This window comes from Theobroma cacao, chromosome 9 (genome assembly GCF_053813885.1).
Source record: "Theobroma cacao isolate CCN51 chromosome 9, ASM5381388v1, whole genome shotgun sequence".
Classification (NCBI taxonomy): Eukaryota; Viridiplantae; Streptophyta; class Magnoliopsida; order Malvales; family Malvaceae; genus Theobroma; species Theobroma cacao.
Genome location: NC_142647.1, coordinates 14410859 through 14427657, shown reverse-complemented (window position 1 = coordinate 14427657; position 16799 = coordinate 14410859). Strand labels below are relative to the sequence as shown.

The 16799-nt window shown below is 34.2% G+C and overlaps 1 long non-coding RNA gene across 5 annotated transcripts in view; it reads right to left on the bottom strand.

The window, feature by feature from the left end:
• LOC148760763 (uncharacterized) overlaps positions 1-14135 on the bottom strand; it is a 68814-nt gene extending 54679 nt beyond the window's left edge. For 4 of the 5 annotated variants that reach the window (XR_016028442.1, XR_016028440.1, XR_016028443.1 and 1 more), the window contains exons 1-2: positions 12774-14135; positions 12519-12623 (exon numbers count right to left, since the gene is read on the bottom strand). This is a non-coding gene — a long non-coding RNA (uncharacterized LOC148760763). Of the gene's footprint in view, positions 1-11622; positions 11884-12518; positions 12624-12773 lie in introns of those variants that run through there. The other variant, XR_016028444.1, reaches the window with a different exon arrangement.
• Between the last annotated feature and the right edge of the window lie 2664 nt (positions 14136-16799).

Here is a 16799-nt window from a genome sequence, read left to right as displayed (position 1 = left end):
TAGTGTTTTAAGTTAGTTTAGCATATTTAGGAACAAAACAACAAGAAAAGAATTTATTTTCCTCCATTACCATTATTGGCTGAATTTTCTAGGGGAATATTGGCTGCTGATCTTGATGTTTATTTGAGGAATTATGATGAATAATGATGAATTATGAGTCTAGAAAAATAATGGAAATTTTCGGAGCAAAAATATGAATTTTTACCCATTATGGGTATTTTCGTAATTTGCTATCAGGACTGATAATTTGCACCACACTGAGGGACATCAAGTCAATTTGGGTGCAATTGAGGTATAGAAACTGAAAAAAATTAATTTGGAGTTTAAACGGACGCGTATATCGATTTAATCGGGTAATAGGCCGAATTAGGTCAGCACTGCATTTAAGCGGTAGTCGGATAAGTTGTATATCATATCATGCATATATACCGAGCCTGAATTGATTTTATAATGGTCAAGCATTGCTTTGGTGAATTATGTATTGTACATTATGGATAGGTGGTGAGCAAATTACACTGGTAAAAGTACAAAAAATTGTGTTTGAAGACTGGGATTAGGAGTACATCGACTCCTAGAACTGTGAGTGGACAATTTATCGTCTTAAATATCTAGAGTTATTATACTTGTTTGATGCTTTTATTGAATGGTGAATTTAAATTATAAAATATTATGTTTTCCAATTAAAATGTTTTTTAATAAAAAATGAGATTTATACTGGTTTTGAAAACTAATATTGTTTTGGGAAAATTGAGTATATGGAGACTGTGTTGAAATTTATGATTTTATATGTTATTGAAATTGTGGCTTATGACACTATGGTAGCATGATGGCTAAATTTTTGAGGTTGGCATGAAATACATGAACAGATTTGGATTGGTCTTGATAGACTGGATTACATTTTATTCGCCATATTATGCTACTGGAATTTTTATGGGTCTGGTGGTATATTAAACCGTCACTGCAGTGGTGGGGGTTTCCGTGGACTGCCTATGAGAGGGGCACGGTAACTCAATTATATACTTACCTCCGGGGGGAGATGTTGGGTGAAGTATCTCCTAAGGTATGATTTGAGTGCACCTCACGTTCGGGCCACCACGTGAGAGTGAGACTCAGCCAACGCTAAGGAACGGCTGTGTGTCAAATGTGAAAACATGTTTATGGGTATGGGTCATTGAACAGCCTTGGCGGTCTCAGTGGGATACCTTGACGAAGGTACCCACGAGAATGATTATGGCAGGGGCCAAGTTTAAGAAATTCATAAGCCGGAAAATTTTGATGAAAATAAATTGTTTGGTATAGATTGAAACGAAATTTGTGTTATGAACATTATTGAGATATAACGTTTTTATATTGTCTCCATCTACTCGGCTTTAGATGCTTTTGATGGTAATTGTTTACTCACTGTGATTATGTAATCATAATCTCACCCCTCTTCCTATCCATTTTCAGGCTCAGGACAGTTTGTTGATAGTTGATTAAGACGAGAATTAATCTCGGAGTTGCATCATAAGAAGTAAGGGTTCGTAGCCTTACATCTTCTTAGTCAGTTGGGGGCCCACGTGTCACTGAAAAAGTAATTTTATTCTTTAGTTATTTGATTTAAAGTACGTAGGAATATATTTAGCTTTTACATCATGTTTTTGGCGTGTTTCGATATTTTCGAAGAAAAATGACGAAAATGCCCCTGTGAGCCAGAAAATAATATTTTTATTGTTTTGAGTTGGAAACAACTTATGATTTCTTGAAATGCGAGATTTAATAACTGTCGCTCACCGGAGAGATGCGAAAGTTGATGCTAAGCCTTACGGGGTTTCGATCGGCATTCGGGGTAATGAGTGCTTATCGGGACGTCGCGGCGGTTGTCACGGGCCCGATGGGAGTTTCGGGTCGTGACAATTAGATTGGTATCAGAGCATGGTTTAAAGATCAAAGATTTCGATTTTAAAGTTTTGGATTTTAAAGTTTTTAGTTTTGAAGTTGTTTTAAGAAATCCACATTGACACTGCGTATCCCCAAGTTAAGTTAAGTCAAATAGAATGCATGAGTCTGCATATAGAGACCTATTTGTTTGCAGGGTGTATAAGAGATTAAGTGATTTTCGTTTGATTTCATATAGGTTTTGAAGTGTGTTGGATTACACTTAACATGTCTAGGGGGGACAGTGATTCTGATATTTCACAGAGTGTTAGTGAAGAACCAACAAATTTTACTGCTGAAAGTCGATGGTGTCCTGAACTTAATAATCTAGAAGGAGATCCATTTAGAGTACCTACTAATTGGGCTCCATCAGATTTGGGAACAAAAGTTAAAATAAGGGAAAGTCCTAGTGACAGTGAGACTGATGAGAGCGTTGATAGTAATGACGTAAATGAAGGCATGAGAAATTTTCTCTTAAAAGGAATTGAGGAATATGCCAAAGGGAGGAAGAAAATGAGGATAGCAGAAGAAGAATATTATTGTGGGAAAACATCGGCATCGGTCGTTAGACATCCCCCCCTAGGCTGTGGGAGCGATGTAAGTAAATGGCAACAGAAGAAAAAGGGAAAACTTAAAACATACTCGAAAAAGGATCAAGATGATAATGATCCTAAAGATGTTTAGTGCCTTGTTGAAGCTTGTAATAATGTAATCCTAGGCAGATGCAGAATGAGAAGGATAATAATCCCTTGTATAAAAGTCTTAAGAGTTGACTTTTGTCTTGTATAATATAAACGGATGATGGAGTAGTTGTTTAAAGGACAGAAGGAGTATAAAAATCTTTTAGTATGACAAAGGTAGATTAGTAATATAAGTATTGAGGATGAATAATTATCTTAGTGGCAAGATCGATTATTTTAAATAAGTGCTGAAGGTTGAAATAGAAAGCCATTAATGGTTCGAGCAATTATTGGATTTAATAACGATTAAACCTTGTAGTACTATGAATTGATCACCAGTTAACGGGGTTAAGTCAAGGATTATAAATTTGAGTATGGAGGGAATTAGAAAGTGATACCGTAAAATTTTAAGATGAGGAATATAATCGGTTTCGACTATGAGAATAGTGGGATACTATCAATAATGAATCCTTAGGCGTGTGATGAAGTTGTGATCCATTGAACCATATGGGAAGACTGTCCTAAGGTGGGACATAGGACATGAGGATTTTTGGAGATGCTTATAGAGGGAGATATAAATTGTAAAGTATGTTTTTTCCAAGTTTTAATTTATTTGAGAAATTGTCATGGTAAAGATATGTGAATATTGGTAATGAAATATGCCCTAAGGGATGACGGTGGCATATCACATAGATAATATGGATATGTTGGGGTCAGTATCCCGATCATGCATCTGTGATAGAAAATTTACTTTGCTAATTGTGGTATAGACTCAAAAAGGAGCCAAGCCGTTGAGAATGACTAAGGTAGTAACTCCAAAAGTGAAAGATTTGTTTTAATTAAGTAGATTCCAACGGCTACATTGAAATAAATTACCTTGTGGAGTATTAAGATCAATAATGTATTGATCAAAGTCAAATCTTAAGAAATAAAGAGGATGAGAGATTAATGAGAAGGAACATCAATGTTAAGTAACGAATTTGTGAATAAAGGATTACGACGGTGGCATAGAAAATGAGTACTATAAAGGATTACTAAGAGGATTTATAATTCTTGTATTAACTCAGTTAAATGAAAAGTGATTAATGAAGCAACTCTTGTGGTAAACAGCGAAATAGTGGAGTTGATGTAGAGTCTTGTTTATAGTCAGTGACTGCAGCACCGATTATAGACAGGAGGCTACGTAGACTCTTTATCTTGGGAAACCACTTAGTATAATCCTAAATGACATAAAGACTCATGATCGAGAGGATTATTGCTGATCAAACTTCTAAAGGGTAACAATAGATATAAGTGAAGTATTCAAGTTGAGTTGGAAATAAATACGAGGAGAAACTCAAGATTCCCTATAAAGGAGATAACATGAGAAGTTGAGCATCAAATAAAAGATAATACCCTGCCTTTTCTTTGAGTTGACAAGTGAAATTTTGAGGATAAAATTTTATTTTAAGGGGGGTAGTGTTGTCAAACCCTGCTTTGTAAAATAATTATAATGTCATTCACATGCTCGATAGAATGTTTGTATATTTAGGAAGTTCGAGAAATCGTTAAAAGACGATATTGCCCCTAATGGTATCATTAAGTCGATTAAGCCTCGAACTAGTTCAAATAGAAATTTTAAGGTGAAATTAAGAGTTTCACAGTTCAGGGATGACTCAAAACGGTATTTAGGAGTTCGAGGATCAATTCGGAGTCAAACCGAAATTTTCACTATCTAGGGGTAAAATTGTAATTTTTCCACTCGCGGATAAATTTTGAGATTTTGAGAGAATTTAGATCACATTTGACAAATTGGAGAATGGTATGAGTATAAGGGATGAAAAATATGTCTATGGGCAATTTTTCAGTTTTTGGGGTAAAAATGTAATTTTTCACTTTACGGGGGTAAAAGTGTAATTTTTAAAAATTTGCTCCACCAAAACTTTGAAAAAGTCTAGAAATTTCATGGAAGACATGGATAAGTGAAGAGGATTGAGTGGTAGAAAAAGAAAGTAAAAAAGATGGCTAGAAAAAAATAAAATAATAAAATATTCAAAAGGTAAATAAAATAATAATATTTTATTAAGCCTATTAAAAGGCTTGAAAGTTCCAGAATTCTTCATTGGGATGGTCAGCCAAAAGCAGCAGGAGAGAGAGAGAAATAAGAACAAACCCTAGAGTGAGAAAATTCAAAGAAAAAGTGTGATTTTTCAAGGAATCAAGTGTTTAAAGGTATGATTTTTCAAGCTTAGCTTAAGATTTATCATTTCCATGCATTTCCCATCATTTTCCATGGTTGAATCATGTGATTTGAGGATGAATTCAATTCTGAAAAAATGGGTTAGGAGAGAGAAACTTGTTAGATTAATTTGATTCTAAGTTATGTTAGTGTTTTAAGTTAGTTTAGCATATTTAGGAACAAAACAACAAGAAAAGAATTTATTTTCCTCCATTACCATTATTGGCTGAATTTTCTAGGGGAATATTGGCTGCTGATCTTGATGTTTATTTGAGGAATTATGATGAATAATGATGAATTATGAGTCTAGAAAAATAATGGAAATTTTCGGAGCAAAAATATGAATTTTTACCCATTATGGGTATTTTCGTAATTTGCTATCAGGACTGATAATTTGCACCACACTGAGGGACATCAAGTCAATTTGGGTGCAATTGAGGTATAGAAACTGAAAAAAATTAATTTGGAGTTTAAACGGACGCGTATATCGATTTAATCGGGTAATAGGCCGAATTAGGTCAGCACTGCATTTAAGCGGTAGTCGGATAAGTTGTATATCATATCATGCATATATACCGAGCCTGAATTGATTTTATAATGGTCAAGCATTGCTTTGGTGAATTATGTATTGTACATTATGGATAGGTGGTGAGCAAATTACACTGGTAAAAGTACAAAAAATTGTGTTTGAAGACTGGGATTAGGAGTACATCGACTCCTAGAACTGTGAGTGGACAATTTATCGTCTTAAATATCTAGAGTTATTATACTTGTTTGATGCTTTTATTGAATGGTGAATTTAAATTATAAAATATTATGTTTTCCAATTAAAATGTTTTTTAATAAAAAATGAGATTTATGCTGGTTTTGAAAACTAATATTGTTTTGGGAAAATTGAGTATATGGAGACTGTGTTGAAATTTATGATTTTATATGTTATTGAAATTGTGGCTTATGACACTATGGTAGCATGATGGCTAAATTTTTGAGGTTGGCATGAAATACATGAACAGATTTGGATTGGTCTTGATAGACTGGATTACATTTTATTCGCCATATTATGCTACTGAAATTTTTATGGGTCTGGTGGTATATTAAACCGTCACTGCAGTGGTGGGGGTTTCCGTGGACTGCCTATGAGAGGGGCACGGTAACTCAATTATATACTTACCTCCGGGGGGAGATGTTGGGTGAAGTATCTCCTGAGGTATGATTTGAGTGCACCTCACGTTCGGGCCACCACGTGAGAGTGAGACTCAGCCAACGCTAAGGAACGGCTGTGTGTCAAATGTGAAAACATGTTTATGGGTATGGGTCATTGAACAGCCTTGGCGGTCTCAGTGGGATACCTTGACGAAGGTACCCGCGAGAATGATTATGGCAGGGGCCAAGTTTAAGAAATTCATAAGCCGGAAAATTTTGATGAAAATAAATTGTTTGGTATAGATTGAAACGAAATTTGTGTTATGAACATTATTGAGATATAACGTTTTTATATTGTCTCCATCTACTCGGCTTTAGATGCTTTTGATGGTAATTGTTTACTCACTGTGATTATGTAATCATAATCTCACCCTTCTTCCTATCCATTTTCAGGCTCAGGACAGTTTGTTGATAGTTGATTAAGACGAGAATTAATCTCGGAGTTGCATCATAAGAAGTAAGGGTTCGTAGCCTTACATCTTCTTAGTCAGTTGGGGGCCCACGTGTCACTGAAAAAGTAATTTTATTCTTCAGTTATTTGATTTAAAGTACGTAGGAATATATTTAGCTTTTACATCATGTTTTTGGCGCGTTTCGATATTTTCGAAGAAAAATGATGAAAATGCCCCTGTGAGCCAGAAAATAATATTTTTATTGTTTTGAGTTGGAAACAACTTATGATTTCTTGAAATGCGAGATTTAATAACTGTCGCTCACCGGAGAGATGCGAAAGTTGATGCTAAGCCTTACGGGGTTTCGATCGGCATTCGGGGTAATGAGTGCTTATCGGGACGTCGCGGCGGTTGTCACGGGCCCGATGGGAGTTTCGGGTCGTGACAATTAGATTGGTATCAGAGCATGGTTTAAAGATCAAAGATTTCGATTTTAAAGTTTTGGATTTTAAAGTTTTTAGTTTTGAAGTTGTTTTAAGAAATCCACATTGACACTGCGTATCCCCAAGTTAAGTTAAGTCAAATAGAATGCATGAGTCTGCATATAGAGACCTATTTGTTTGCAGGGTGTATAAGAGATTAAGTGATTTTCGTTTGATTTCATATAGGTTTTGAAGTGTGTTGGATTACACTTAACATGTCTAGGGGGGACAGTGATTCTGATATTTCACAGAGTGTTAGTGAAGAACCAACAAATTTTACTGCTGAAAGTCGATGGTGTCCTGAACTTAATAATCTAGAAGGAGATCCATTTAGAGTACCTACTAATTGGGCTCCATCAGATTTGGGAACAAAAGTTAAAATAAGGGAAAGTCCTAGTGACAGTGAGACTGATGAGAGCGTTGATAGTAATGACGTAAATGAAGGCATGAGAAATTTTCTCTTAAAAGGAATTGAGGAATATGCCAAAGGGAGGAAGAAAATGAGGATAGCAGAAGAAGAATATTATTGTGGGAAAACATCGGCATCGGTCGTTAGACATCCCCCCCTAGGCTGTGGGAGCGATGTAAGTAAATGGCAACAGAAGAAAAAGGGAAAACTTAAAACATACTCGAAAAAGGATCAAGATGATAATGATCCTAAAGATGTTTAGTGCCTTGTTGAAGCTTGTAATAATGTAATCCTAGGCAGATGCAGAATGAGAAGGATAATAATCCCTTGTATAAAAGTCTTAAGAGTTGACTTTTGTCTTGTATAATATAAACGGATGATGGAGTAGTTGTTTAAAGGACAGAAGGAGTATAAAAATCTTTTAGTATGACAAAGGTAGATTAGTAATATAAGTATTGAGGATGAATAATTATCTTAGTGGCAAGATCGATTATTTTAAATAAGTGCTGAAGGTTGAAATAGAAAGCCATTAATGGTTCGAGCAATTATTGGATTTAATAACGATTAAACCTTGTAGTACTATGAATTGATCACCAGTTAACGGGGTTAAGTCAAGGATTATAAATTTGAGTATGGAGGGAATTAGAAAGTGATACCGTAAAATTTTAAGATGAGGAATATAATCGGTTTCGACTATGAGAATAGTGGGATACTATCAATAATGAATCCTTAGGCGTGTGATGAAGTTGTGATCCATTGAACCATATGGGAAGACTGTCCTAAGGTGGGACATAGGACATGAGGATTTTTGGAGATGCTTATAGAGGGAGATATAAATTGTAAAGTATGTTTTTTCCAAGTTTTAATTTATTTGAGAAATTGTCATGGTAAAGATATGTGAATATTGGTAATGAAATATGCCCTAAGGGATGACGGTGGCATATCACATAGATAATATGGATATGTTGGGGTCAGTATCCCGATCATGCATCTGTGATAGAAAATTTACTTTGCTAATTGTGGTATAGACTCAAAAAGGAGCCAAGCCGTTGAGAATGACTAAGGTAGTAACTCCAAAAGTGAAAGATTTGTTTTAATTAAGTAGATTCCAACGGCTACATTGAAATAAATTACCTTGTGGAGTATTAAGATCAATAATGTATTGATCAAAGTCAAATCTTAAGAAATAAAGAGGATGAGAGATTAATGAGAAGGAACATCAATGTTAAGTAACGAATTTGTGAATAAAGGATTACGACGGTGGCATAGAAAATGAGTACTATAAAGGATTACTAAGAGGATTTATAATTCTTGTATTAACTCAGTTAAATGAAAAGTGATTAATGAAGCAACTCTTGTGGTAAACAGCGAAATAGTGGAGTTGATGTAGAGTCTTGTTTATAGTCAGTGACTGCAGCACCGATTATAGACAGGAGGCTACGTAGACTCTTTATCTTGGGAAACCACTTAGTATAATCCTAAATGACATAAAGACTCATGATCGAGAGGATTATTGCTGATCAAACTTCTAAAGGGTAACAATAGATATAAGTGAAGTATTCAAGTTGAGTTGGAAATAAATACGAGGAGAAACTCAAGATTCCCTATAAAGGAGATAACATGAGAAGTTGAGCATCAAATAAAAGATAATACCCTGCCTTTTCTTTGAGTTGACAAGTGAAATTTTGAGGATAAAATTTTATTTTAAGGGGGGTAGTGTTGTCAAACCCTGCTTTGTAAAATAATTATAATGTCATTCACATGCTCGATAGAATGTTTGTATATTTAGGAAGTTCGAGAAATCGTTAAAAGACGATATTGCCCCTAATGGTATCATTAAGTCGATTAAGCCTCGAACTAGTTCAAATAGAAATTTTAAGGTGAAATTAAGAGTTTCACAGTTCAGGGATGACTCAAAACGGTATTTAGGAGTTCGAGGATCAATTCGGAGTCAAACCGAAATTTTCACTATCTAGGGGTAAAATTGTAATTTTTCCACTCGCGGATAAATTTTGAGATTTTGAGAGAATTTAGATCACATTTGACAAATTGGAGAATGGTATGAGTATAAGGGATGAAAAATATGTCTATGGGCAATTTTTCAGTTTTTGGGGTAAAAATGTAATTTTTCACTTTACGGGGGTAAAAGTGTAATTTTTAAAAATTTGCTCCACCAAAACTTTGAAAAAGTCTAGAAATTTCATGGAAGACATGGATAAGTGAAGAGGATTGAGTGGTAGAAAAAGAAAGTAAAAAAGATGGCTAGAAAAAAATAAAATAATAAAATATTCAAAAGGTAAATAAAATAATAATATTTTATTAAGCCTATTAAAAGGCTTGAAAGTTCCAGAATTCTTCATTGGGATGGTCAGCCAAAAGCAGCAGGAGAGAGAGAGAAATAAGAACAAACCCTAGAGTGAGAAAATTCAAAGAAAAAGTGTGATTTTTCAAGGAATCAAGTGTTTAAAGGTATGATTTTTCAAGCTTAGCTTAAGATTTATCATTTCCATGCATTTCCCATCATTTTCCATGGTTGAATCATGTGATTTGAGGATGAATTCAATTCTGAAAAAATGGGTTAGGAGAGAGAAACTTGTTAGATTAATTTGATTCTAAGTTATGTTAGTGTTTTAAGTTAGTTTAGCATATTTAGGAACAAAACAACAAGAAAAGAATTTATTTTCCTCCATTACCATTATTGGCTGAATTTTCTAGGGGAATATTGGCTGCTGATCTTGATGTTTATTTGAGGAATTATGATGAATAATGATGAATTATGAGTCTAGAAAAATAATGGAAATTTTCGGAGCAAAAATATGAATTTTTACCCATTATGGGTATTTTCGTAATTTGCTATCAGGACTGATAATTTGCACCACACTGAGGGACATCAAGTCAATTTGGGTGCAATTGAGGTATAGAAACTGAAAAAAATTAATTTGGAGTTTAAACGGACGCGTATATCGATTTAATCGGGTAATAGGCCGAATTAGGTCAGCACTGCATTTAAGCGGTAGTCGGATAAGTTGTATATCATATCATGCATATATACCGAGCCTGAATTGATTTTATAATGGTCAAGCATTGCTTTGGTGAATTATGTATTGTACATTATGGATAGGTGGTGAGCAAATTACACTGGTAAAAGTACAAAAAATTGTGTTTGAAGACTGGGATTAGGAGTACATCGACTCCTAGAACTGTGAGTGGACAATTTATCGTCTTAAATATCTAGAGTTATTATACTTGTTTGATGCTTTTATTGAATGGTGAATTTAAATTATAAAATATTATGTTTTCCAATTAAAATGTTTTTTAATAAAAAATGAGATTTATACTGGTTTTGAAAACTAATATTGTTTTGGGAAAATTGAGTATATGGAGACTGTGTTGAAATTTATGATTTTATATGTTATTGAAATTGTGGCTTATGACACTATGGTAGCATGATGGCTAAAATTTTGAGGTTGGCATGAAATACATGAACAGTTTTGGATTGGTCTTGATAGACTGGATTACATTTTATTCGCCATATTATGCTACTGGAATTTTTATGGGTCTGGTGGTATATTAAACCGTCACTGCAGTGGTGGGGGTTTCCGTGGACTGCCTATGAGAGGGGCACGGTAACTCAATTATATACTTACCTCCGGGGGGAGATGTTGGGTGAAGTATCTCCTGAGGTATGATTTGAGTGCACCTCACGTTCGGGCCACCACGTGAGAGTGAGACTCAGCCAACGCTAAGGAACGGCTGTGTGTCAAATGTGAAAACATGTTTATGGGTATGGGTCATTGAACAGCCTTGGCGGTCTCAGTGGGATACCTTGACGAAGGTACCCGCGAGAATGATTATGGCAGGGGCCAAGTTTAAGAAATTCATAAGCCGGAAAATTTTGATGAAAATAAATTGTTTGGTATAGATTGAAACGAAATTTGTGTTATGAACATTATTGAGATATAACGTTTTTATATTGTCTCCATCTACTCGGCTTTAGATGCTTTTGATGGTAATTGTTTACTCACTGTGATTATGTAATCATAATCTCACCCCTCTTCCTATCCATTTTCAGGCTCAGGACAGTTGTTGATAGTTGATTAAGACGAGAATTAATCTCGGAGTTGCATCATAGGAAGTAAGGGTTCGTAGCCTTACATCTTCTTAGTCAGTTGGGGGCCCACGTGTCACTGAAAAAGTAATTTTATTCTTCAGTTATTTGATTTAAAGTACGTAGGAATATATTTAGCTTTTACACCATGTTTTTGGCGAGTTTCGATATTTTCGAAGAAAAATGACGAAAATGCCCCTGTGAGCCAGAAAATAATATTTTTATTGTTTTGAGTTGGAAACAACTTATGATTTCTTGCAATGCGAGATTTAATAACTGTCGCTCACCGGAGAGATGCGAAAGTTGATGCTAAGCCTTGCGGGGTTTCGATCGGCATTCGGGGTAATGAGTGCTTATCGGGACGTCGCGGCGGTTGTCACGGGCCCGATGGGAGTTTCGGGTCGTGACACATATATAACCGGATTTTGTGCCCCTCTAATAGGCTGGTCCACAAAACTCGCCCACTGCAGCAAGCTAAACCCACCATATAATAAAATTTTCAATAGCATGACATGGCAATTATTTCACAATCCAGCCTCTCAAGGCTAAATACACAGTTCATATATTTCAACACAAATACCAATTTAGCCATTCATGCAAGTATTGTCATAAGCCATTCGATTCAAAATACAATTTATAACACAACAAGTAGCAATCTCCAATTACTCTTGAATTTCTCGATTAAAATGAAATCACCTTTTAAAAGAATTGAAATTTGATCTTCAAGGGGATATTTTAAATCTTTCTCAAAATATCAGTCCCCACATCATGTTAAAACTCTCTTTTCATAAAATGTTCATTGTAAATATTTGCATGATATTTTGTATCAAAATAGCATGGTGAATATGTAATAAATTTGATGAATGCACACCACACAAACAATAAGGCACAATTTCCTTTGATATAAATCTTTTCGAAAAGCTTGTTTCCTAGTTGAAAACACTTTACTTATAATATATATATATTCCAAATTATTTCTAAAAATAACTTACACCCACAATTCTTTAAAATTCTATCAACGCATGCTTTCCATAAATTTTGCACTTCACGTAAAATATACATACATGTATATATATAAGGAATTTTTAAAATTGACACCCCTTACTCACCTCATAATAGTGGGATATTACTTCACTATTGATTCGTACGCGTATATAATTATTCCTATTTGTCGGTCACATACTTCGTTCGGCACACCTCCACGACAAACTTTCCTAGCAACAATTTAAACTCAGTATACTTAATCACACATTTGTATGGGTAGCAACTTAATTAAGAATTTCTTAAGCAACTTGCATATTTTTCATCCAAAATATGCACAATATTAAACTACCCATAAATCTTAAAATATAAAATTAACTTACCATTGGGCCTTTTTCATTTCTTTATGACCTTTAGGCCCTCTCCATGGGCTTCTCCATTTTTTTTATTTGGGCTAAGCCCATTTATTTTTATTTCCTATTAGGCCATGCCCACTTATTTTCTATTGGGTCATGCCCACTTATTTTCCATTGGGTCATGCCCATTTATTTTCTATTTCTTTTCTTTTCTTTTTTCTTTTTCTTTCTTTTTCTCTCTTCCATGTTTCTTCTTCTTTTTTCTTTCCAGCCCGTGGCTTCCCTTCACCACCATGGCTTCCTCTTTTCACCACCATGGCTTCCTCTCTTCATCATTGTGGCTTCCTCTCTTCCTTTCCTCTCAAAATCAATTACCAAAAACCTCATTTTCTCACTCTTTTTGCTGCCATTTTCTGCTTTAAAATCGGTAAATTTTCAGTAACAAAACTCCTCAATATTGGTAGCACAAAGCTGTCCAATTTTCTGCACAAATTGGCAGCAAACAGCTCTAATTTTTCTGCACAATTTTTCTGCACAAATTGGCAACAAACAGCTCTAATTTTTCTGCAGCAAACAGCTCCAATTTTCTGCACAAATTGGCAGCAAACAACTCCAATTTTTCTAAACAAATTGGTAGCAAATAGCTCCAATTTTTTTGCATCCAAAATCAGCCATAAAAACCTCAAAAATTTTAGCAATTAACCTCGAAAATATCAACTTTCTTACCTCAAAAATTTTAGCTTTCTTCTTCCTCCAAAATTGCAGCAAAAACTCTCTTTTTCCTTCCTCAAAGTGCAGCAAAACCATTCTCGTTGCTCTTCCTCTCTCACGGTTCTTTCTCTCCCTTTTTCTCTTCATTTCTTTCTTCCTTTATTTTTCTTCTCTTTTTCTTCTTCACTAACCGACTTAACTTTTCTCTCTTCCTTTTTCTTTCCTCACATGATCGGCCCCAACCTTCGTTTCTACACTCTTCTCTTTTGTTTTCTTTACTTTTTTGTCTTTCTTCCTTTCTTTTGTATGGTCGGCCATTCACCTCACTTGGTTCCAATTTAATATTATTCCAAATAACTTTGACTTTTCTTCATTCCCATCCAAACCACATCATTTCCATTCTTGACTCATGTGGTCACTCATGTACATATAAAAATATTGTTTGACTTTTCAACATCTTTTCTTCATTATTTTATCATCCATTTTATTTTTATTTTATTTTTATTTCTTCAAAACAATAAAATTTACATATTATGCCTTAACTTCATTTTATTTGGTACTCAATCTTCCAATTTTCGTATCTTAAAATTTGATCATTCCGACATGTTTAAAAATTCTAATTTCCTTCTATCTTCCTTTTCTTACACGTGTATAATCAAAATATCGAGATCGCATTTCAACGCGCTGTCACTATAATATTTAAATATTTACTTACTCACGTTAGCTCGATTTAATAAAATCACGTTGTCACAATTATCATCGTTTTCCTTCAAAATTCTTCTTTACTTCTTATCCCCCACATAAATTAGTCATATTCCATTTTTCATGACTAATTTCGACAACATATAAAATATTAATATTTTAATATTATTTTATTTCAAAATTTTTTTACTTGCCTTCTTTGGTCTCGAAACACATCATTACATATCGGTTTACTTTCGAATCATCCTTTAGCTTACTAATTCTTCTCCAACGAAAATATTATTATTTAATTATTGTTTTTGCACGCGCGAAGCATTTTATTCTTGAATGTTCCTTTCATCCTTTGTCGCTCTTTAGCACGCCAATTCGCATCAAATGATCATTCGTTTGATCAATAAGGTCTTATTTGTGTCCAACGAGGGTGCCGAGTATTACACCGTGGCTTCCTCTCTTCACCACCGTGGCTTCCTCTCTTCACCATCATGGTTTCCTCTCTTCACCACAGTGGCTTCCTCTCAAAATCGATCACCAAAAGCCTCATTTTCTCACCCTTTTTATTGCTATTTTCTGCTCTAAAATTAGCAGATTTCCAACTCAATTTTCAGCAACAAAACTCCTTAATTTTGGCAGCACAAAGCTATCCAATTTTTTGCACAAATTGGCAGCAAACAGCTCCAATTTTTTTGCACAAATTGGCAGCACTTTGCTGTCCTTCAATGGCAGCAAAACCTCCAAAATTTTCAACTGCAAATTCACACAATTTCAGCGACAAAAACCTTAAATTTTTAGCACCAAAATCAGCCATAAAAACCTCAAAAATTCCAGCAATTTACCTTAAAAAAAATCAGCTTTCTTACTTTAAAATTTTCAGCTTTCTTCTTCCTCCAAAAATTGCAGCAAAAAGCTCTCTTTTCCTTCTTCAAAGTGCAGCAAAACCATTCTCGTTGCTCTTCCTCTCCCACGGTTCTTTCTCTCCCTTTTTCTCTTCATTTCTTTCTTCCTTTATTTTTCTTCTCTTTTTCTTCTTCATAACCGACTTAACTTTTCTCTCTTCCTTTTTCTTTCCTCAGATGGCCAGCCCCCACTTTCCTTTCTACACTCTTCTCTTTTGTTTTCTTTACTTTTTTGTCTTTCTTTTATTCCTTTGTTCAACCGGCCATTCACTTCACTTGGTTCCAATTTAGTATTCTTTCAATTGACTTTGACTTTTTTTCATTCCCATCCAAACCACATCATTCCCATTCTTGACTCATGTGGCCACTCATGTACATATAAAAATATTATTTGACTTTTCAACATCTTTTCTTCATTATTTTATTATCCATTTTATTTTCATTTTATTTTTATTTCTTCAAAACAATAAAATTTACATATTATGCCTTAACTTCATTTTATTTAACACACCTCCCTCAAATTTTCATATTTTAAAATTAATTCTTTCGACATGTGTAAAAATTCTAATTTCCTTTTATCTTCCTTTTCTTACACGTGTATAATCAAAATATCGAGATCGCATTTCAACGCGGTGTCATCATAATATTTAAATATTTACTTACCCGCGTTAACTCGATTTAATAAAATCACGCTGATGCAATTATCGTCGTTTTCCTTCAAAATTCTTCTTTACTTCATCTCCCCCACTTAAATTAGTCATATTCCATTTTTCATGACTAATTCCGACAACATATAAAATATTAATATTTTAATATTATTTTATTGAATAAAATATTATTTTATTTCAAAAATTTTCACTTGCCTTCTTTGGTCCCGAAACACATCATTACATCTCAGTTTTACTTCCGAATCATCCTTTAGCTTACTAATTCCTCTCCAACAAACATATTATTATTTAATTGTTGTTTCTGCACACGCAAAGCATTTTATTCTTGAACGTTCCTTTCATCCTTTGTCGCTCTTTAGCACGTAAATTCACATCAAACGATCATTCGTTTGATCAATAGCGTCTTATTTGTGTCCAACGAGGGTGCGGGATATTACACCTTGGCCTTCTATTAATTTCACTATCTATTTTACAACCTATAAATCTGAACTAAAACATCGAATTGTAAACCTGTATGTTGTCTCTAAATTTATAAGTAGTTTGACCCCTTTTGTAATTGAGCAATGTAGCCAATAGTGGAGGTGTTTGCATGAAAGATGGCAAAGACACTTTGCCCTCCATACAACACATGGTAAAATCTCAAATTTCACTCATTCCTTGACTTCGTTTTTCTTTTTTCATACCACATCTATGCACCACAAAAACAACACACATATCTTAGGCCACCTAGATATAGAGGAATAGTATATTGATCTACATATGAATGATATAAAGTGGTTAGGAAAACCAAGAGTAAATAATCATGAAAATAAAAAAATATTATATATAAAATGAAAATTCATAAAAATAATCACTTGAATCAAAATGCATAGAAGTTAGATTATCTCCAACAAAGCTAGTCCCAATGTGAGCGTTTTGTCTATCAAATGTTGAGACATCATCTTCATCATTAAGAATAAGAAGCATTTGAGAAGCGTCAGAAGCAAAAGACAACTCCCATTCGAGAAAGTTGTCATCATCTCTATGATCAACGTCAAAGCTCACAATTTTCCTCCTTCAAGAATTTGGACAATCATGTT